Below are 23779 nucleotides of genomic sequence, written 5' to 3' on the forward strand. Positions count from 1 at the left end.
GTTTGTGTGGTTTTGTAACACTGACTGTATATATATAAATATTGTAGTATCGGAATTTATTGGATAGGATACTAAATGTTTATTAAGATGTTATGGTTAAGGAATCACGGGGCGGTTAATTTAAAGTGAGAATATTTATTAGAAAAAATTGACAGAGTTAAAGGACAGAGGTCTGTCGTACATCGAAGTTAAGTAGCAACTGCCCGCTTGAGTCCCATACAATTATATCTTACTTACTACCTGGATTCTCACCCCCGCATCAGTCATACTTCGTTCTTACACTCTCAGTACTTCTAATGTACATTTTTGCCACGAGGCAAACATATACTTACGTTCCCACGCTTTCTAAAATATCTTAACTAAACATCTGTTATTTGGGAATTTTTCTCAATCCCTTTATTTACAACCTTTTGAAAACAATACTTACTGCTAAGTACAAAGGTGCAATAAAACAATAAAATAGAAAACTTAAATCTAAAAATGACCATTCCACATATATATGAGTGTGAATACGATCAATAAAATCTCCAAATGTCGAAATACTTAGAAGTACTTACTACCTGTGTATCACAATAGTGTAAGCCAAAACATGTGTTGTCCTAATAAACGCGTTTTTATTCATGTACATAAATGTTGTTGCACATAAAATGTAAGTAATTTGATTAATAAATATATTATTATTAAATTAGCTATGTGTTTTATTCCACAGTAGTGTAGTTTATTTGTATTTACATAAGGAAAGTCTACTAAATCTGCAAGTCTAGTAGGCTAGTAGTCTGTAGGTAAATATGTAATAAGGCCGTCTTTGGTTTTGGTAGGTCCAATCAATTCTTTTCGAAATTAATTTAATGTAGAGTATTTCGTAGTTTATAGGTTCAGTTATGTCAACATATCACTGTACATAAGCTAGTAATTACCTGGACGTCATACGAATTGCTTTGATTTTGAGGTTTTGTTACATTTTGTCAAATAACATCCAAACCCGGGTTTTGATTTCAAAAATAATAACTGTGGGGTAATCAGTGGATGTTTACGTATCATCTAAAAGAACTTTGAATTTGATGCAAGACTAGGCAGTGTTTCATACATTTTTGGGCAATCTCCTTTCCACCGAAAATTAGTTTGAAGGAGATCTAGTAGGAAGTTTTTTTTTTAAATACACTATAATTAAAACATCGATCAGAGTTACAACGAACTAGAAGAACTTACATATAATCGTATGTCGTAGCAGCAAGTAACAACTTGCTGCTACGACACCCTTCATGGGCGAGTCCGACTCGCACTTAGCCGCTTTTTTGTCATTACAGAGACTCACAATTAGGATGAGTCTATCGCTTCGAGTGTCATCCAACCTTCTGATGTGGAGTTGTGGGACGTGATGGGGCCACAACCCAGCACGTCCGGAACACAGAGGACGTTGTCAACTCTGGAAATGGATCTTCAGAGTCAGAAGACTAAGGAGACTAAGGACGGCCTCCTGTCAGGAAAGGCCGTGTAGAAAATGAAAGAAGGAGCGGGTGGAGATATCTATTAAAAGCGATGTGTCACTAGCGCGAGCTCACTTCCGCTTCAACCGTTTACGAGTTCGGGCGTTACTCTGTCTTATTTGTGTTCGACTATTAAATTGTCGTTGTCTCATCATTCTTACATCTTAGAAGCTTAGCAACATTTATTTAGTTTTGTAACAATTTTACAGTTCATTATTTAAATGTTTAAAGCTTGTTTGTATATTTTTGGTAGGTGGTACTAAAATTTGTTCTAAAATAAAAATCCCCTAAAACTCAAATGGCTCCAGCTTTAGATAAGTCAGTTCCCATGCAGGATAGTAGCGACCATAGACTTAAAAAAATGACAAACTTGTATATCTGATTTTTTTTAACTGATCACATATGACGAATTTCTGAGGTAACAATCATAAGAAAAAGCTAGATAACCATGTATTTTTTTTTTCAAATTCTTAATCTATAATTCTATAGTATTCACCAATTTAGATAAGCTTCAGATAAGCCAGTTCTCATGCAGGAAAGTAGCGACCATAAAAAAAATTACAAAATTGTTCTTATCTGAATTCTTTGAAAAAAAACAGCTCGTAAGTGACGAATTTCTGAGGTAACAAACATAAGAAAAAGCTTGAAAACCTTCTGCTTTTTTTGCAGATTTATAATTTTATAGTATTCACTAATTTAAGAGTGTTGTAAAACAAACAGTTCCCTATGCGTTCCGAAACCATTCATTAGATTGTGATGAAACTCTGTGAGAGTGTTCTGGAAATGTCCGCGATGGTTCCTGGCCCCAAATATCTATTTTTAAATGAATTATTGAAGATAAACTTCTTAAGGCCCGACTTAAGGGTAACTCAATTTCATTTCTGACAGAACTAGAGCTCAGTCAATCCCGTGTTTCTTTTTTAATTGTTAAGATAATTGTTAGATAACAAATACTTATTACATCATTTTTAAGTAAAATATATAAAATCCCACTTGTTAAAATACTATTAATAATATAGTATATTATTATAAAGGATTTTTTTATTCTAGGTAGAGCAAATACCAAAAAGCTGCTCAAAAGATGAACAGGTCAGCGTTTGCGAAAAAAAATAGCCAACAAATGTAACAATGCTCCTAGCTCTTTGGCTGTCATTAATTATATATTTAATGATATACATTAATTCTTCTTGTCTTTCAACTTTTTAAGAATAATTATTCACTAAATAAAGTAAATACAGTTTTACTTCAATCGCGCGTAAAAATTACACGCACCCACTTTTTTTTCTAATGTTCAACTTAGCATTGCAACAAATGCAGGGTACACAGCTAATACATTATAAACGCTCTACAGAATAAATGACTCTAAAAGAAAAGCCAAGTTTTAATAGTGGTATAAAATTAAAAATTCACACGAAAAATATTAATTTATTCCTTAATTTTCTCAGCGATCCACTTCCAAGGCACGTGCTGTATCAAAGGTACAATCTCCTCGAACAGCTTCAGGAGTTCCTTCTCAACCTTACTCATATGACTCTCTTTAGAACGTCGGAAAATGTTTTTGTGATCGTTTCCAGCATCGCCATACCGTGTGTCGGGCGAATCTTGATAGTTGGAGACAACATCGATATCCGTTTGTTCATAACTACAGCTGACTAGGGTTGCAATAGCTAAAATGTAAACTTGGTCAGTTTATATAGTATATTATATATATACAGCGTGGCGCGATAATGGTGACATTAAACAAAGACACGGGTAAAGCTACTTCATCCGTAATCATAAAAAAAAAATATAAAATACATAATTCACCTTAATAAATCAATTTTCCATAACATCATTTCGGAACATCCTGTAAGCAATCTAGTAGCCGCAAGCTAGCGTAGGAACTGACACCTACGTCTTCCACGCGGCGGCGTAGCCGTCAGAGCTCACGTAAGGATGATTAAAAAAAAATCTCTAAATGTATAATTTCTTTGTTTGAAAATATAAAAATTTCAATTATTTACTTTATTTTTTTAAATATTTTTTTATAATTACGGTTTAGTAGCTCTGTCCGTGTGTTTATTCAATGTCGCCATTGTAGCGCCATGCTGTATAATATGTCGTAGTCATGAAGCGAGTACGAAGATGATTTGGTATTCGTCATAGGTCGGGTGTAATCGGCGTGCTGTGCAGTACGGGGGAGAGCATGTGCTGGGCGAGCGCCGAGCAGGCTGTCAGGGAATAACTATCGAGCGAGGCGGTAGTGTCGCACGCGCATGCCGGGAACACCACACTCTTATTACGCAATAGTAATTGATATGTTTGTGAAGTGTACCTTGCTGTAGTGTTAAAACACCCACAACAACGGACAGCCACGAAGATCCTGACGATGTGACCGGCCTTTGCCCTGTCATATATATATATATTTGATACCGATTTCACTTTTTGACTTTAACTATGCCAAGTAATACGATGGTGCAACACATTCCGCAGTCTATGTTAAGTTCAGCGTTACTGTTAACGTTAAATTTGACTTAAACCTTAACTATAACAGCTAATATGATGCAACCCAGCCTAAAACATCGCCTGGTACAACTTAGGTTGTAGATCTATTTGTAAAGAGTATTTTCAGATATTAATTATGACCTCTTCTTAAATATACTTGATCAAATAGACTGTTGCTAATGATCACAATCTGGTTTTTAAAGGAGCATTCCGAGTTTTGCAGTAAAAGAATTCAAAAATTCTCAGTAAAAAAATCTAACAGGCATATTCCGAAAAAAAGGTCGCACGGAAAATTATGAACTATACATACTAAAGCGTTTTCATAATCGATTAAAAATACGTACACAAAACCAGAAATAAGCTAACGAGCTTCATCGTTGAAAAATAATTACTGAATGTATACAATCTTTGTTTTATATGAAGTGTTGCTAAAGTTATCAAGGTACTTGGCGTTACTAATGGTGCAAATGAAAATACAACGAAAGCATTTAGTGCATAATCAACAGCAAAGTTTAATTTTGACGACTTCAAATCATATATACAATTGCTTCCCAAAGCCCGAATAATACGACGCCACGCGTCGTATTCCTCAGAGGAGAGGACTAATAAATGGAGAGCCGGATTTTTTGTTTAGTAATACTGCGAAAACTACTGAACCGATCAGAATAATATTTATACCGTAAGATGCAGCGTGTTTCGGAAAAGGTTTAAGCATATACTATGTTGGTGATTACTTATCCGGACACTATATTATTTTTCGACTAAGAAATACCAATATATTCAGAATACAAATAATTCAGTCAAGCAACTAAAATGAGCGGGCGAGGGTTACTTAATTTTTTATGGCAAAACAACGTTTGCCGGCTCAGCTAGTGTATTATTATACAGTGATAATGCCTCGGCTAACACACTAATTGAAAAATACCAATACCTTTCGATATAGTTTGCTGCTTTCAGCTGATTTAGACCACATACAAGAATTAATAATCAGAACCAGTCAACAAAATTAGAAATGCAAAAGACTTCGGAAAGAATTATGGTGTTATTAGATTTAAATGTGAGCGGAATGAAAATATGAATCAATTTAATCGTTTTTTTATCTCAGCGAAAATCCTAAGTGCCTAAACATCATATAGCTGCCTTCAGAGGTAGCTTTCGTTATAGCGCGACCAAATGTTGGGACAACCTGCCTCCACCATTGCTCGACCTCAATTTCTAACTTTCGAGTAAAAATTAGGAAATAGGTAATGACGAGTCAGATTGGCCAGCTCTGGTTGCTCAAAAATAATAGGTATTAACAATACTAGTTTGGACTTTTTCTTTGCTACTCGTCGAAATTCTATAAGGAAAAAAATATCTCGAGAACTTGGACTCTTTGTATCACTAAAGAAGACTGAATCCTGGTGCTTATCGTCGGTTTACAGGAGGTGACCTAAATAAATCTCTAAAGTTAAAAATATTAGCTTCGATCAGAAATATCCTTTTCACTAGTGAAAAAGTTTTCACAATTGAAGAGTACTACATCAAAAAAAATATAGAGTGTATCCTACCACAGTCATGGTTTGGTAGGGGGGTGTCTTTTACCAAGGAGCCACAAAGTTTTATTTTTTGTGAAAAGAGAGTAAAGACTTCAGCCAAAGTGTAATAACAGACTGTTTTAGATTGTGTTGCAAAGCCTCTTAGCGATACGATTTAAAAAATATACCTTGTTATTAAATTATTAAAACTTTCGGAAGTCATTATAAACTTATTTATTAATAGGGCTTTACTCACGTTTTATCGGTGTGGGTACCGACTAGTTTCGGACCATTCGGAGGTCCTTCATCAGGGTGAGTGTAGTGGGTTGGCGATAACGTCCCGTCTCTTACTGCGGACTTGGGCTCGTAGTGCGGGGCTTAACAGGGCGGGGGCGCCGGTGGTGATGACGAGCACGGTATCACTGACACTACGTCACTCTTGCTGTCCACGGGTGCACAAAATGTACTCACAATGTCCACTACGTGTTCATCGGCACTTGCGGTCTTATTGTGAGATGCGTTTTGTAATACTGGTTTCCATGTAGTAGACCTCCGAATGTTCCGAAACTATTCGGTACCCACACCGATAAAACGTGAGTAAAGCCGTATTAATTAATAAATATACTTTGTACTTTCCAGCAAGACTCTGAACCTGGTTAAAAGGGGCGAACTACCGTAGATGGCTGGCAGTAATTCCGAAGTATATAACAACTGAAGAGTGGCCCTCGATTAGCCCAGATCTAAATGGCTTGGACTACATTATGGTCAGATTAAGGGAGAGACGCTATGAATGACACGCCCACATTGAGTTGCTTAACAAATTTTTAGAACAAACAGTGACTTAACATAGAAAGAAAGCGAAAACCCAAGTTTTATTACGATTACATAAATTCATTATAAAAAAATTAATAATAATATAGTATAATACAATAATTAATATTAGATGAATTTGAAAATTGTAATATATGTATTTTATTTTATATGTATTACGAATATTAATGATATTATATTCTTGATAATGTTTTATATGGACATAGGGATATAAGTAAATTTTCTAGATACTCGTAAACATAATGTTAACAACAGGAACAAACATGAGCTTAATATACCCACGCCTCGGCTAAGTCGAGTTAGTAAATCTATCATGCCAGTAATATTGAAATAAATGTAAAGGGTCTATCAACAAGAACTTTGTTTTCTAAAATAAAATAAAATAAAATAAAACAAAAAATTTAGATGAAGATGATTCAAATTTTATTATATTACAAAGAGAAAAGTTCGGCAATTATGAATGAAAAATTATATCAGGCAAATGTCCACCATGACCACGCTGACAGAAGTCAATTCTTTCATCAAAATTTTTAATCACTTTTTGGCAAAATGTCGGGTCTATTTCGGCTATCACATCACGGATTTTGAGTTTTAAGGTTGTAATCGATTCGATTGACTCCGTATAGACTCTGTCCTTAAGATAGCCCCACAAAAAATAATCCAGTAGTGTTAATTCAAACGATCTGGCTGGCCATTTAACAACTGAATTTCGTGAAATTGTGCGATCAGCAAATTTGGTTTGCAATAAATTGATCGTCTCATTGGCTGTGTGACATGTGGCACCGTCTTGTTGAAACCACATGTCAGTGATATGCATGTCATCAATGATAGGCCAAAATTGAGTTGTTAACATCTCGCGATAGCGTGATCCATTGACATCTCATCTTCGAAAAAAAACGGCCCAATCACGCCCCCAGACCACAAAGCGCACCATACAGTGACACGTTGAGCATGCAAAGACTTCTCAATAATCGCTCTAGGATTTTCAGAAGCCCAAATGCGGCAATTTTGCTTGTTGACGAACCCTGACAAGTGAAAATTAGCTTAGTCTGAAAAAATGACTTTTTCAGAAAAACCAGCGGGTTGTTGCAGAATGAATTGAGCGAATCTACGGCGATGTGAATGGTCGGTCGGCTTCAATTCCTGCACTAGTTGAACCTTGTAAGGCTTCAAAGCCAAATCCTTACGCAAAATTCGCCATGTGGTGGTTTGGGATAACCCCAGTTGTTGAGAACGTCGAGAAATTGACAAATTTTGATCTTCTTTAACACTGTGGCTCACAGTGTCGATGTTTTCAGTTGAACGGCCCGGTCGAACACGCGTTGGTGTTGGCACATTTTGTACCGAGCCTGTGGACTCAAATTTAGCGACCAAATTCTTAATAGCGGTCTCAGAAGAACGATTATGTTGTCCGAAAATGTCACGAATTTTACGGAATGTAATTTTAACAGAACCACCATTTTCATAGTGGGTTTTAATTATTTTAAAGCGATTTTCGAGCGAAATTGAATTCATTGTAAGAATTGCCAAAGCATCACTACGAATTTGTCAAAAAACTAACTGTCAATGTTGTCACAGTTAAAAAAAAGTTCTTGTTGAAAGACCCTTTATTACGAAATTCAAATTCGAATTGTTAAAAGAGGTTTATGTGATAGAGGTTACTATAATATAAAATACTTTCTTAATGATACCACAGATTGGGAATGGCGACAGCCATCAGGCTATTTAAATTATAAATTGTATCGGAGTTTTATTAAAAAGAATAAAAAAGAAAAAGCCCGCTGAGTTCCTTGCGCCCGTTCTTCTCGATTCTGATTTCCGAATGGGTACTCATTTTTGACTTTCAACAAGGAACTTCATATCCTATTTTGATAAAAAAAAATTTAATTGAATTTTCACAGAATTTATATCAAGACTAGATTTATAAAACCCATTTGATTTGAAGAGTACTTAAATCAAATGGGTTTTATATACACTGATCTAAAAAATGTGACAGATACTAGATATGAACACTATAAAAATACTTATTTATCCAGTGCATATCCTAAAAAAATCGCAAGGTACTGGGAACAAAAAGATATGAATGGCATTAGGAGCAACGCAAGAACGATGGAAACAGGAAATGAAATGAAATTTATGAAATTAAATTAAATTCGAAATGAAATTTAATATTTGTATGTATCGTGGCAACATAGTTGTTGGTAGATTCACAGCACAGTTCGACAATAAATACAAATATTTTAGTACAAATATTAGATTGTCAATATTACAGTTATTTTTATATTTATACGTCATTAATACACATTACAAAGCTACAATTCAATAATATAAAATAATCATAAATTTGTATGTACGACTCTCAAATAATCACTTTTAAATATAAGTATTATTGGATAGAGAATTATTTTAAACTATAGTATACATATTCTTCAATAGAAGCATTTATCTACTAGCCATAATTTAAATTTTTTATGCATTATTATTTTAGGCAACTCTCTAATATTATTTGGATGGTGGTTAAAGACCTTAATACAGATAACATTTGCGTTATTTTGATGAATCATGACTATTCTATCAGTAAACAAAATATTGCGAATCACTAATTTATATTTATTTCGATAATAAAGTTGCAGTTATGATTATATTCTTCCTTTTCCATCTTCATGCACTCTATTTTTAATCAACTCCTCAACCTTATCGGCGATAAACACCCAAGGTATTCCTTCAAGAACCGGTATAAGCTTCTTGAACGACTCAAGTTTCTTATGGTCCTCATCAAGCCGTGACCTGACCCTTGAAACTGACGAGTTTGAATGTTTCACGTCTCTGAACAGCGAAACAAAGTCTGGTTCGTCGAGTATTTTCACTTTAATTCGCTCTTGTTCGTGAATCGGATTGCCAGAACAATCAAAATCAAAAGCCACAGCTAAAATTAAAAATAATATTGTCAATTTTTCCTAAAACACAAAAAGAAAATATTGGTGAAAATTGAATGTGATCATTTCAAGAACCAAATTCTCCCAGATAATTTTTAAGATATTAGTACAAGATATTTTTTATTTGGGTCAACAAACAGACATTAATTATACAAAAAGAAATTATACGAGTATTGAAGGAATGTCAAAAACGTTGTTCGCAGGACTTTAAAACGTATGAGATATAAAATTGATTTAAACACTATACAGTAAGAGCGAATTTTAGTAGTTTTATTTTCAAATAAAAACATACGTACAGAAAATCAGAAGCGAGCAAACGAGCTTCATCGTTACAAATAAATAGTAAGCCTACAATCTTAGGTTACTATAAAATTTTGCTAAATAATTTCTTGTAACTAATTGCATAAATTGAAACATGGCAAATACATGGTGCCTGTGAATACATTATTAACTACAATAAGTAAAATATTTTTTACAGAATTAAACGCGTGTAATTGTAACTGCACTTTTTACATAGGGCTTTTGTGAGATGTTTTTAATTTCAATGGCTTTAAAATAAAACAACCAAATTTCAATAGGGAAGAATTGTCAATCTAATCTAAATAATTTTTGCCAAGCAACATCTTTCTACTGCAAATACCACCTTCAAGGCAACAAAGGGAAGAGAAACGTTAAAAACTTTGTCGATCGTCGCCAAACACGTGAAAACATATTACTATGTGCATTAAAACTGATTCATTAATACGTTATATAAAATCTAATATATAAAATTCTCGTGTCGCGGTGTTTGTTAAAAAACTCCTCCGAAACGGCGATTTGCATGAAATTTTGTGTGCATATCGGATAGGTCTGAGATTCGGCCAACATCTATTTTTTATATCCCAAAAAAAAATTTCCCATTTTTTATTTATTAATTTATACAATACGTTTGCGGGGTCAGCTAGTTAACTTATAGAAATTAAAAAAGAAGTGTCAATTTATTTTACATTAAATTGATGGATTTCGATATTTTTACTCGAAGAGCTCAAAATAACAAAATAAGAGCTCAAAATCGTGATAAGTTCAATTTGATGAGTTTAGGTATGGAGTAAGCGGGAAGGCTCAGAGATGGCCTTTAGGGTCAACCGTTTACTTTTTTTATGGAAAAGGAGGACAAACGAGCGTACGGGTAAACTGATGGTAAGTGATCACCGCCGCCCAGATTCTCTTGCAACGCCAGAGAAATGACAGGAGCATTGCCTAATTTTTTTTTAAGTTTTATTTTTGTAGGATTCTATAACGCAATTTTTGACGCACAGTTTGACAGTTCTGCTGTGACATTATTTCATTACATGAACAGGAAAGAACGAAATAATTATTGTAATGATTAAACTTCTACAAATCTCGTAATTAACAAAAAAGACCTTAAATTTATTTTTTGATATTTTTATGTTTGCATTTGTTTATGTGAAGCGAAGCGCACCGGTGACCAGCTAGTAACGTACATATTTGCTAAAATGATACAGTTTTTTTTCCTCGCAGATATAATATAAAGCACGATCGAGTGTATAGAGGCCTGTATAAGCGCGTACGCGTGCGTAAGAAAATATATATTTAAAATAAAAATTAGTTATGGCGAAACAATAGAACCACTAATCCTCTAGGAATTTCCTGGCGTAGGTGCTAGTGTGTGTCCGCTCGACGTTTGTTGAATGAAATTCTTTACACCGAGTACTTTGATGCGAATCAAATATGCCGGTGACCACTGATTTTTAATGAATATGCGTGCGACGATGCCGCTGCCCGGTGACCAATGACGTTCTATACATATACAAAATGCAATGTGGCACATGCCACAACTTACACCATAATAGGCTTCGCCTGCTATGTTTATACACTTCTGCGTTTACTCTAGTTGTTTAAAATTTTATTGGTCAATAGGCAGCAATGTAAACACTATGTCAGTTTCAGCTGCGTATTTTGAATTTAGAACCCGATTTGGACAGTGACATCAGTGGAGTAGCAGTGAGGTATTTTTAAGCCCAGACGAAAAATAGCATTGCTATAAGTTTTACGTTCGTCAATCTGTCCCTATTTTCCGATTAAGATTGGTTCAGTCGGAGGTTTTTTACGTTTTTAATCAGAAATCTCTTTCATATTATAAAGGGGAAAGTTTGTATGTTTATTTATTGGCATGTGTTTATATTTGTTAATTCTTACGTTCTAAAGGGATTTGGGTTTAATAAGTTAAGGTAACCTTCAGACTGTAAAAATAACAATAATCGTTACTAAAATTAGATTAATTAATTAGATTGTATAAAAATGCGCAATTATTTTTATACTTTTTTGTGCATATTATATCTATTGTATTGGAAGTGATTTTGAAGTCGGTTTCTTTTTTTGTAAAATAAAAATATATTTAGATTTTTACTGAATTTGAACTATACTAATAATTTGTCCAAATTTGAGTAGACCTACAAAATTTTGCAATGCAGCAATGAACGTAAGCGCATTGCAAGTGTTAAGTAAGTTGTTAAGGAGTTCCACTGATCATCATATTTTACTACGATAATTACTTGACCATAACGACGTTACGGTAGGTGATTCAAATATCCGGATAGCATAACCTAGTATAGTTGATCTTAAGAATTGAAGAGTTCTGTTACTTTGTCATGGATCCCATAAGCAGAACCTAACCAAACTGTCACCTTTGAAGTATATCCTTTCCAATAAAAAACGGAATTATCAAAATCACCCAGTCGAAAGTTCTGAGATAACAAACATAAAAAAAACATACCGAAGAATTGAGAACCTCCTCCTTTTTCTAAGTCGGTTAAAAAGAGCGACTCTATTGTTTTCATTTCTGACTGTGTCCTTTAATCTGTCCCATTCTGACAAGCGGGTCTTGTCTGGGGACTTGTCAATAATTGTACCATATTTAATAAAAAAATATTCGTTTTTATTAAATTAATTACACTTTTTGGATATCAATCTTATATAAATAAAATAACCTTACCGATGATAAGTCACACCATCTTTTTTGAGTTGTTAATGTATTATTTAAGCACTTTTAATAGCACACTTAGACTTGTTGATTGACACACAGTTAACACACGATTAAGGGGAAAAGTGTGCTTAGATTGTCTTTAAGCACACTTTTGCCGTTCCGTTATCAGACTGCGAATGATATGTCCATATTTATAGAACGTCATTGCCGGTGACTTTTGATTTATTAACCGGCGCGAAAGTCAACTGGCATTAGATTACTAAGGCATCTATTGTCTATAGGTATCTCTCTATTTCTACAGGAACTATCTGCACTATAGTTTGCCATACCAAAAAATTACAACACAGAGAATAGACAACTGCGGCGAAAACAAGCCCCTTAGCTTCGCCTTGTGGCTTCATCCTCATGGAACCTCTAACATTTTCTCCTTGAACAATGTGCTACTTAATAAATTAAGCAAATGTGAGTTAAAAATAAATAAATAGGTGCTGCGCTGCAACATGATTTTTTCACGATTGATACAAAACCTATATAAATTGAGGAAAAATAACGAAGTGTTCTGAACAAGATCTCAGAAAAACTAAGTGAATTGTTTTCACACGCACATCAGCCATGTTTTGTATCGGCATCTGAGTTTGTATTTCATATTATAATGGCAATAGTAATACACTCTCTGTCCAACTGTTGCGGTTTATAAGTAAGCTAACAGCTGTTGTTAGTTGCTTACCTAGGTGGTACGAAAGTCCAGAAATATAGATAAAAAATGAATAGATATTTTTTTAAATTACTGAATCTACCACATGTTCGTGAAAAGTTCAGCTCGTGTGAAGAAAATACATGAAACTCAACGGCCACTTTTATCAATCAATAGAGTATTTAACAATGGCTGTCTGTTCTCAGATTATTGAGAGTTGAAAATAACGTAATTAAATATTTTAAAAAAATGTAACTACTATATGTAGGTATAATACACATGTGTGTACTGTGATTATAATGTCGTAATAATTTGTTTGACTTTTATGCAGTCTAATATTTTTTTTACTTAGAACTCTTAAACTAAGTAGATTATTAAGTTGTAGAAGTAAACGTATTTTTTTTTTACTTTTTAGTGCATGTTATAATGTTTTGAAATAGTTGTTTTTGAAGTACTTTGTTTTATTTATGTTCTATTTTAGCGAATCTGAAGTGCCTTAACTAATGTGTCAGAATTATATGTGTAGATATAATAAACGTGCTACTCATATGAGACAGCGCCGTTTAAATGAAACAAACGAAGTCAGGGAGAAACGGCTAAACAGGGGAAGTTCGAGGACAATTGCAAAGAGACTTGTGAAAAGCGGAATATAGATAGAAATCTATATTCCGCTTTTCACAAGTCTCTTTCCAATTGTCCTTAAGTCGTCCTTAAGTTGTCGTTAAGCATTCTTGCTTACGATGCCGTTTTGTTATGTTACAGTGCAGAAAATAACTTAAGCTCATTCCAATTTGATGACAGACAGTTCAGAATTCTGCCACAGATCCCACCTTACTTATGAAGCTGTAAGCGGTTTAAAAACTTCCATTGATGATCATATTCGACTACCACAATTACTTGATCATAACGACGTAACAGTACGTACGGTGACCCAAATATCGGGATATGAAAGATTTAGCCGAGTATCGTTATTTGGCTTCTAAGATTTTTTTATGACAATAAGGGACGAGACGAGCAGGACGTTCAGCGAATAGTAATTGAAACGCCCTGCCCCTTACAATGCTGAGGATTCTTAAAAACCCAAAAATTCAGAGCGGCACTAAAACTGCGCTCGTCACCTTGAAAGATTAGATGTTAAGTCTAATTTGCCCAGTAATTTCACTAGCTACGGCGCCTTTCAGACCGAAACAGTAATGCTTACATTCATGTAGCCGGCGTCCTGTGTAAAGGTGCCTCCCCCTGGACTTGAAGAGAACCGAATCTTTGTCATGGATCCCATAATCAGTCCCTAACCAAACTCTCATCAAACTAATCTTGAAGTACATCCTTTCAAATAAAAAAAGAATCATCAGAAGAGAGCTATTCGTGCTATATATCAGCTTGGTTGTAGACAGTGTCTCAAAGAAAAAATTAAAGAAATAAATATTATGACTGTTCATTCTCAGTACATTTATGAAAATTTAATATACGTTCACAAAAATCGTCACCTTTTTGCTCTTAATAGTTATTTTCATTATTATAACACTAGAAATAAGGGATTGCTTGTAACTAATTCTAGTAGGTTTCATAGAATACATAATAGCTTTAAGGGTAAATGTATACACTTCTATAATAAAGTCCCAGCCACTGTTCTTAAAAAATGGCTCTGTCGTAAATCCTATTACTCCACTGCTGAATATCTAAATGATCGGACAGCCTGGGACTAAATTACGATTATTTTATACCTATATATATATTTTACTGTACAATATTGTATATTTTTATTGAAAAGAGCGCAAAAAAAGAATGCTGGGAGAGTTTCTTGCGCCGCTTCTTCTCTTTCAGGGCGCCATTTGTTTCCGAAGCGGTAGTAGTATCTAGTAGTTATTAGACATTACATATTATCTTTTACATCAAAAAGAATTCTAAAGGAATCAATTTTGAGAAAATAAATGCTTTTTATGCATTTTTATCGAAATCGGTTGGCGTGATATTGAGGTATTCGTCCATTTGTCGCGCGCCTACTTAGTGCAAATTTAAGACAGTATATATTATGCTTATCTCATGGATGCCGTTGTCAGACCTGGACGAAATTAAATGAGACTACACGGGAAGCACCACCAAAAAAGAATCATCAAATCGGTTCACCCGGTCAAAAGTTATGAGATAACAAACATAAAAAATAAAACCGTCAAATTGAGAACCTCCACCTTTTTTGAAAACGGTAAAAAATAAGTTATCGCGACATATTTATCATTAGAAAGAAGTAGTAATGGTACTTCATGCAATTAGAAAGACACAAATAGTGACGCTTACAACGCAGCCATTTTGTTATTAAAAGTAGTTCACTTTATTTACTTGTATATGTATTATGTACATGTATTATATGTATTATGCGCATATAGAGATCTTTAACGCAGTATACATAGCATAAGGCACATTGGAAGCATCCAAACAATTATCATTCAAATGCAGAAGGAATAGTGTAGGAGTAAGCACACAAGCATGGGGAACTCCAAAGTTTATGGGCTTCGGGCTCGAGCAATAACTGTCTACCATGACTTCTAAACTTTGGATGGCTGCCGTCCATCTCCTTCTATTGTCTATGGAAGAGGAAGACATACAAACGTACGGGTTACTTGATGGGAAGTGATCACCGCTGCCCACACTCTCTTGCAACACACTAGCAATCACAGGAGCATTGTGTAATTATATACTACTACTATTGGTTGGTATGCTATGCTGATTTACTTGAATATTAGCGTAAGCTAGGTCTGAGCTCTACTTTCTTTAGGGATAGAATAGACAAGGACTGACTTCCACGAGTCCGGGACGGTGTGCTGAAATAAACGCTGCCATATGATGTCATGTTGGGATTTGGCAGTACAAGTTGGAGTAAAATATATTTATTATTTTTTATCATTTAAGCTTATAATGACATAATTTCGCAAGAAGATAGTCCAAACCCTATGGAGTTAGAGAAATATTAGTCTACTACAATTTCAAACGCATGCTATCCAAAGATTTTATGTAATGTACTCTTAACGAAATACCAAGGTGCGGTAAACACGGACTCAATTGCCCTTAGCACCGGGTAAGCGAATGAGCAATTTTTTCCAACAAAAGGTAAAAATTTCTTTTGCAGTTTCATTTTTGTGTCGTAGCGATTCCTTAGGTAATCGAATCTGTTCAGAGAAGACTTGCTGTGTTCTTCTGGCGTTTCCAAGTAATCCGATGTAACATCTTGCTTATCCACATCCACACAAGTCGACCTTGTAATAACCAAAGCTAGTGCTGTAATAGAAAAATGTGAAATTTCACTAAGATTCTAAGTGTAAAATGACAATAAAATGTTCTATTCTTCGCGCGCAAAGACGTTTTGCCAATAATAATATATATAAATGAATTGCTGTTCGTTAGTCTCGCTAAAACTCGAGAACGGCTGGACCGATTTGGCAAATTTTGGTCTTGAATTATTTGTGGAAGGCCAGAGAAGGTTTAAAAGGTGAATAATTAGGAAAATGCTGCAAAATTAAATAAAAACAACAAATTTGTTTTTCCTTTGATGTGTCCATACATAATTTCTATGAGAGAATTTATTGACGCACGGTTTGACAGTTCTGCTGTGAAACAATTTCATTACGACATCAGGGTGCATATTTTACGAAGTAATTTTTGATGTTATGATATATTATTGACAAATTCATATAAAAACATTATTTTATTTATTATATACAGTACAACGTCTGTCGGGTCAGCTAGTAATATATATTATATATGTGTTATAATCTTTCTAATATTATAAAATAATGCATATGTGACTTTGCTTATTATGTTTTCACGCATCAACTACTCTACCTATAAGGGTGTTGGTAGAAATGAATATAAAATACATTTTATCCCGGTAATTTTAAGGGATCCCGTGGGAGCGTCCTTCTCTTTTTAGGTCGGGCACTCATAGAAACAACGACGGCTAAAAAAAGGCATGGAATGATACAGAAAGGATATTCGTAGCGAAGCAAGTGACACACAAGGCTGCCTTTAATGTGGCTATAATTGGCCATCGTCATTTGCATGTGGGCAATGCCTTATGCGAACGAACTCTCAGTTAGATGCTATTCCATCTTTATTATTATAAGATTACTTTATTTTTGTTCTTATTATTATTCTTTCTCTTTTTTTCTTATTAGATTCACTTAAGCCGACGGGAGTAATGCTCGTATTGTCACTGATTTCTATAAAAACACATTGTCTACTAAATATATTCAGTACATAATAAGGCCAAACTAACTCACACAATAATAGAAGAAAGCTATCAAGGTTCATGGTTACAAATAATTACTGACACCTAACGAGTTTGTTGTTTTATACCAAGTCTTGTTAAATTATCTCAAGATTTCAACGTAACTAATGGTACGAAATTAAAACATTAATCGTTTAATGCATTTATCGCATGGAATAGAGGTGCTAATGAGGGTAGGACCTGATTAAAAGTGGTCGAGGCTGGCCAAGTGGCATATATATATATATAGCGTGGGGCTACAAAATGGCGACATTAAATAAACATACGGGTGGAACTACTTAACCGTAATCATAAAAAAAATATTCAAAAATAAAATACATAGTTCACCTAAATAAATCAATTATCTATAATATTATTTCGGATCAAGCTGTAAGAAATCTAGTAGCCGCGCGCTAGCGTAGAAACTGACAACTACTTCGTCCCGTCTTATGCGACCACGTGGGTGATTAAAATTTTGATTCCTATATATTATGTACAGAATAACGGCGTCAAGTAGCCGCCTAGTGCCGCTATGTTTCGCATAGGTTATTGTCGAGGACCGTTGCGTAGAGACGTAGCTTCATTGTGTGTCTTCTACCGCATTTATCACGGAAAGTGTTCCGAAGAGCTGTTTCACCTGATTCTTGGCGCCGAATTCCACCTTCTAGGATATCATCCCCACCATCTGGATGTGAGGCGGTTCTCCACAGTGCGGTTTTCAAGGAGTTAGTTTATCCACGTACTACAAAGCTGTTGAATGAGCTTCCTTGTTCGGTTTTTCCGGGACAATACGAGATGGGTACCTTCAAAAAAAGCGCGTACACCTTCCTCAAAAGCTGCCAACGCTGAGGTGATTCCTCTGGTGTTGCAGAATTAACACGTTTTTGAATTTTTTTACTAGCCTAAAAGTAGCTGGACTCGCATGCAATTTCGTCTTTCCTTATTGATATCATTCCATTCCTATACTTACACACACTAGAGAACGCAGATAAAGATAATGATATCAGAACTTGTAGAAATTTGAAACAGTTTAAATCATGTTCACACTTTAATCATTGGAAAATGCAGGCAGTAGGTACTGATTTCGGTCTTAATTTACTCTGGTCTATGAAGTATTATAATTCCATGTACCTATATTTTAAAATATGTCTATAAAATAGTACTTGTTCTCTGTACGCATACTGTTTAATCTACGTCATTCCTTTATCAGAGTATAGACAATGCATACTTTATAGAATCTGTTCTCTATTTGCCCTTCAGCGTAATGGAAGCTACACGAAGATCACGAAAGTCTTGTTACATAAGTTGTAATTTTAAATACATCTTCCATAAAAACAGTTTACAAATTTTAATTCTAATAGGTTATGGGCCCAGGCACGTAATCTGTTTTGGATATTTGGCTAAAATAATACAACTTGGAAAATACGCGTTCGGCATACAGCACGTGGCGGGGTGGTCGGCGAGGTACAAGATTATCTCTGCAAATACTACTTGTTCAAAGGTAGGAAGTTATTTATTACAATCAAGTTGGTCGGAGCAAGATGGATAGTACAACGACTATCCCAGTGGCTCAAGGGACGGTGTGTAAACTCGAGGGTTCCAAAAACTGGAATATTTGGAAATTTTAAACAACAGTTTTACTCAGAGGACAAGGTTTATTTGACATCGTAGAGGGCAAGAGCGTCAAACCCGAGGATGTAACACAAAAATCTGCAGGGCAAGGCAAGGATGCAAAGGATCAATCATTGCTAGTAACTAGAATGACCGAGGACGCACCTGCAGTTCTTCAGCTGAAATGTGGAAAAAGCTACAAAGTGTCTTCGAACAGTAAAGTGAAACAAATACATATTCACATACTTCAACAGCGGTTCTTCCAATTCAAATATGAAGAAGGTACGGAAATGTCAGTTTTTTTGTACAAAATTCAAGAAATGAAAAATAGCCTGAAATAAAATTTATTGAATTAGGCGTCAGTTTGCGGAAATCCATAATTATACAAATGATTTAAGTTTTTTTTAGTGTTCATTCCGCCAATATTTGTTTTTAATAATTATTTTAAAAACAAATATTGGCGGAATTAACACTAAAAAAAAACTTAAATCATTTGTATAGCCTGAAAGAAATGCAAGAAGACATATTGGAAAAATTCGTTATAACTAAGGTACTATTGTCACTACCAGAGAAATACAAACATTTTGTGTCGGCATGGGAGTCTGCTCCGGATGATAAACAAACATATGATAATTTTGTTGCTCGACAGCTCGTAGAAGAGGAGAGGATGAAAGAGGCTTCGAGTTCAACGCCAGCATCAGCATTTGCAGCCAAAAGGGATAGTGGTAAAAAGTTTCAGTGTTTTCGGTGCAAAAATTATAATCATTCTCAATTTGACTGTAAAATGAAGACAGATAGTCCTGTGAATAGTGGTAACAATAAGTCAGAACTTCGCTGCTTTTTTTGTAAAAAGCCAGGTCATACAAAAAGTCGGTGTAGATTTAGATTAAGTAAACAAGGTAAAGTCTCAAGTAATGCATTTGTATTCTCAAATTCTTTGAAAGATTATAACAAATTTACGTTTCTGGTCGACACAGGTTCGAGTGATCATATATGCAAAGATAAAGAATTGTTTACCTCTTTTACTGATATGGCAAATAAATTTGTAGTGCTAGGAGACGGCACACCTATTAAAGTGTTAGGGACAGGATGTTTAATGGTACAGGTATATAATGGTAAGGTATGGGTCGACTCGACCATAAATAATGTGTTGTATGTTCCCGACTTAAAAACTAATTTGTTTTCTGTGAAATGTGTCACACCTAAAGGTTATGTCATGGTAACAGGTGAAAATTCATGCAAATTTTATAAGAAAAACCAAGTGTCTGCTATTGCAAAGCCAATTGATAACCTTTATTATTTAGATTTTCGTTATAAATGTAGTGAAATAAATATGGTGCAAAATTATACAGATTTAAATGACTGGCATCAAAAACTTGCTCACCAAAACAAGACTTATGTCAAAGAGGTGTTAAAAAATGATAATATTTGCATTAAAGGTGCAAGTAGTGTGCAAGAACAGTGTGAAAGTTGCTTAGAAGGTAAAATCCATCGTTTACCGTTTCCAAGTAGTGATATAAAAACAACTAAAACTTGTGAGTTAATTCATGCTGATACTTGTGGCCCGATGGAACAAACATCACTCGGAGGTGCAAGGTATTTTGTTATTTTCAAGGATGACTATTCTAATTATAGAAGTGTGTACTTTTTGAAAGGGAAGGATGAAGTAAAGACTTGTATTGAGAATTTTTTAAATAAATCTGAAAACGAAACGGGAAATAAAGTTAAATATTTCAGAAGTGACAACGGGTTAGAGTTTTTGAACAGAGATGTTGCTCAATTGTTTCATAAGCGTGGTATTATTCACCAACAAACAGTTCCATATAGTCCAGAGCAAAATGGAAAGGCAGAAAGGGAAAATAGAACTTTAATTGAAGCGGCTAGGACTATGTTATGCGCTAAGAAGTTAACTAAATATTTGTGGGCAGAGGCAGTTAATACAGCTGCATATGTTTTATATAGGACAGGAAAAAGTACTATAAAAGACAAAACTCCTTATGAGTTGTGGTCTAACAAAAAGTTTGAATAAAGTAAGCATTGAAGGGGGGTGTTAAAATATGTCTATAAAATAGTACTTGTTGTCTGTACGCATACTGTTTAATCTTTGTCATTCCTTTAGTCTTTGTCAGAGTATAGACAATGCATACTTTATAGAATATGTTCTCTCTTTGCCCTTCACCGTAATAGAAGCTACACGAAGATCACGAAACTCTTGTTAAATAAGTTATAATTAAAAATACATCTTGCATAAAAACAGTTTACTTATTTCAATCCTAATACTATAACTCCGAGGAAACGACCCCGCTAGTGAATCGGTTGAAACAAACGCTAAATAAATAATTCATGTTGCAACGCTATAAATTTAACTAAATTTTCAGATGAATTCAGCTTTCATTTAGACTTTTTCGAATACTCATTGAAAAATTGAATTTATATTAAACTAGCAGCCCGCTCCGGCTTCGCACGGGTATAAAATATATAGCCTAGGTCATTCACTGAAAAAATGATTAAAATCGATCCAGTAGTTTTGATTTATTCATTACTGCCCGTGGTCCGCATGTATTAAATTTAGAGTAAAAACTATTCTTCTTTCTCTAAACCATGAAGATTTCCTGCTATCTTTGGAATATCTAAATTCATACACTACATTTTTACTTATTTACTTTTTACATGTTTACCTATTTATTTTATTTTTACCACAATTAATATATTACAGCGCTATTTTATAGGCGCCGGAACCGCCGCAAACGCTACGTCCCGCAATTATTAAATCTGTAATATCTTCGAAAATATTCATTTAAATCATTTGCTGTAAAGGGCCATATAGATCTATATTAAATGAACAATGTATTTAACGTGTTTAATTAGATAAGCATTAATGCTGTATTGGTTAAAATCGCTTCGAAAGTTAGCCATTATTTGTCGTAAAAAGTAAATGACAAAAAAATGTTATTGTGGGATATCCATCAGATATAGACATCTCCCATAGCGGAGTTTTCTGTAGCCCTTTTCAATGTGTACAATACTTAGTACATTATTTTTATAAATCTAGTAGGGTTCCGCATAAATCTAGTAGGGTTCAGCCTTCGTTTGCAATGTAAGCGGAAAAAATGTAATTATTTACGACATCACATTAGAAACCTCAAAAATAACAGTATTTCTCCACTATTTAATGGATGTTATTATAAACCTTCCTCTTCAATCACTATATCTATTAAAAAAAACCGCATCAGTATCCGTTGCGTAGTTTTAAAGATTTATGAGCATACATAGGGATATAGGGAGAGAGAAAGCGATTTTGTTTTATACGATGTAGTGATTCCATAAGTGAAATCCAGATTTGCACTGTAGGCAGTGCAGTTCTCAAGAAAGTGTCACGGAAAACAAAATTTTTCCCGGTGTAATGACACTTCATCAAAGCTAAAATGCTTTTCGTGCTTAACCTCTGGTTTCAAAAAAGCATGCGCTGTTGTGATCATTTACTTTGCAAGGGATTTACTTTGCAGGAGAAACAAGCATACCTATGTTTCTCCTGCATTCTCCTCTATAAAAAGGAGGAGGAATTGCACGCTTTGAAACATACTGTAATAGCAAGGTTTGAAAATCAGGCACAATACGTATACATATTCATAATAATTAAATAACCTTTGAATCCATCCATGATATGATTTTAATTACAACAATGACAATGCCGCAAAAAATGTTTGTTGTTCATTTTATTGACTAATTATACTTGTTAACATTTAAAATATTAACATTAGAACAATCATCCAAAAATAGTTTTTATTGAGTCCCACGAAGATTTTACGCCAACTTTGACCTCATCAATAATTAGTTCTTGGACCACTATCCATGGCGTCCTAGCGACAACTCTAATAGCATTTGCCATACCGGCCAGGGCAATACCAAAAAATCCTTTTTTATCGAATTTTTCTTTTGTGTCTTTATGACTTCTATGATTTCGAAGAACATCGGCATATTGGTTCAACGTAACTTCAATGATTTCATCTGAATCCCGAATAAGTTCCCTTGAAACTCGTTGCTGGCCGAAAGATGTCGAACTTGCTTTTACCAAAGCTAGACTTGGTGCTGCAATAATATCAGAATAATGAAAAAAAAGAAGTTTCATACAGAAAAAGAGAGAGAGCTACCTAGAAAACGATGAAACTTGGAAAAATGTGCTATACAATCTAGCTAGATCATATTCGCCCCGAAAAATCACTACGTATAAAGGTTGTGTTTCGACAGAGACATGAGACGCAAAATAGTTGTTTGTTAATAATTTGTTTAATATTGTTAATATAATGCCAAAGAGGACGTGTGTACGTCTTACTCGCGTCGTGCTTCTGTTTAAGCTACCTTCTATTGGAGTGGTAGTGCCAAATAGGCCGGCACGCCCGGAGAAATACCACTCCCCCACTTGAAACCAGAGTGAAATAGCGGCTTTGCCGCTGTGTTTCGTACGATGAGTGGAATGATGGAGTGAACTTTTGATCTCCAAAATAAAGCTGAAACTAAGAGCAGCTCGAAAAACATCCAATCAAAGGCGATTGACAGTAGACAATGTTTCAAAATTTTCAGCTGTATTAGAGCAAAACTGGAGTCAATGGACGGAGTTGAATCCCCATACAGAGAGCTCAGACATACTTTGGGATCAGGCGAAAGCTCTCATATCCAAAGCTGTCAAGGAATCAAAAACACCTGCGGGGATACGTAAACGACAGCACTGGATGAGTGACAGTACTTTAACCCTTGTTGAGGAAAGAAGGTTGATGAAGGCTTCAGGAGCCAACGTGAGGGACCTTAACGCAAAGTCAGCACGTATTCAGGAGGCATGCAGGAGAGATAAGAACACTCATCTTCAAAAAATATGTACCGAAGTAGAAGCTCATGCTGATAAGCACGAATCCAGAGACCTCCACCACAAGATCAAGTCCATCACGAAAACCCTCTCTTCCAAAACGTGGGCTAT

General features: G+C 34.7%; 1 protein-coding gene and 2 long non-coding RNA genes across 3 annotated transcripts in view; all 3 read right to left on the reverse strand.

The window, feature by feature from the left end:
- Positions 1 to 23779, reverse strand: part of LOC126975049 (WD repeat-containing protein 7) — a 96252-nt gene that overhangs the window by 2579 nt on the left and 69894 nt on the right. The window lies entirely within an intron of this gene.
- Positions 2893 to 4414, reverse strand: LOC126975123 (uncharacterized). Its single transcript, XR_007731635.1, has 2 exons — positions 4316 to 4414; positions 2893 to 3154 (listed from the first exon to the last, which is right to left on the reverse strand). It is a non-coding gene; the product is annotated as an uncharacterized LOC126975123 (long non-coding RNA).
- Positions 14359 to 17281, reverse strand: LOC126975128 (uncharacterized). The gene is made up of 2 exons (XR_007731638.1): positions 17210 to 17281; positions 14359 to 16208 (listed from the first exon to the last, which is right to left on the reverse strand). It is a non-coding gene; the product is annotated as an uncharacterized LOC126975128 (long non-coding RNA).

The sequence above is a fragment of the Leptidea sinapis genome, chromosome 34, assembly GCF_905404315.1.
Source record: "Leptidea sinapis chromosome 34, ilLepSina1.1, whole genome shotgun sequence".
Taxonomy (NCBI): domain Eukaryota; kingdom Metazoa; phylum Arthropoda; class Insecta; order Lepidoptera; family Pieridae; genus Leptidea; species Leptidea sinapis.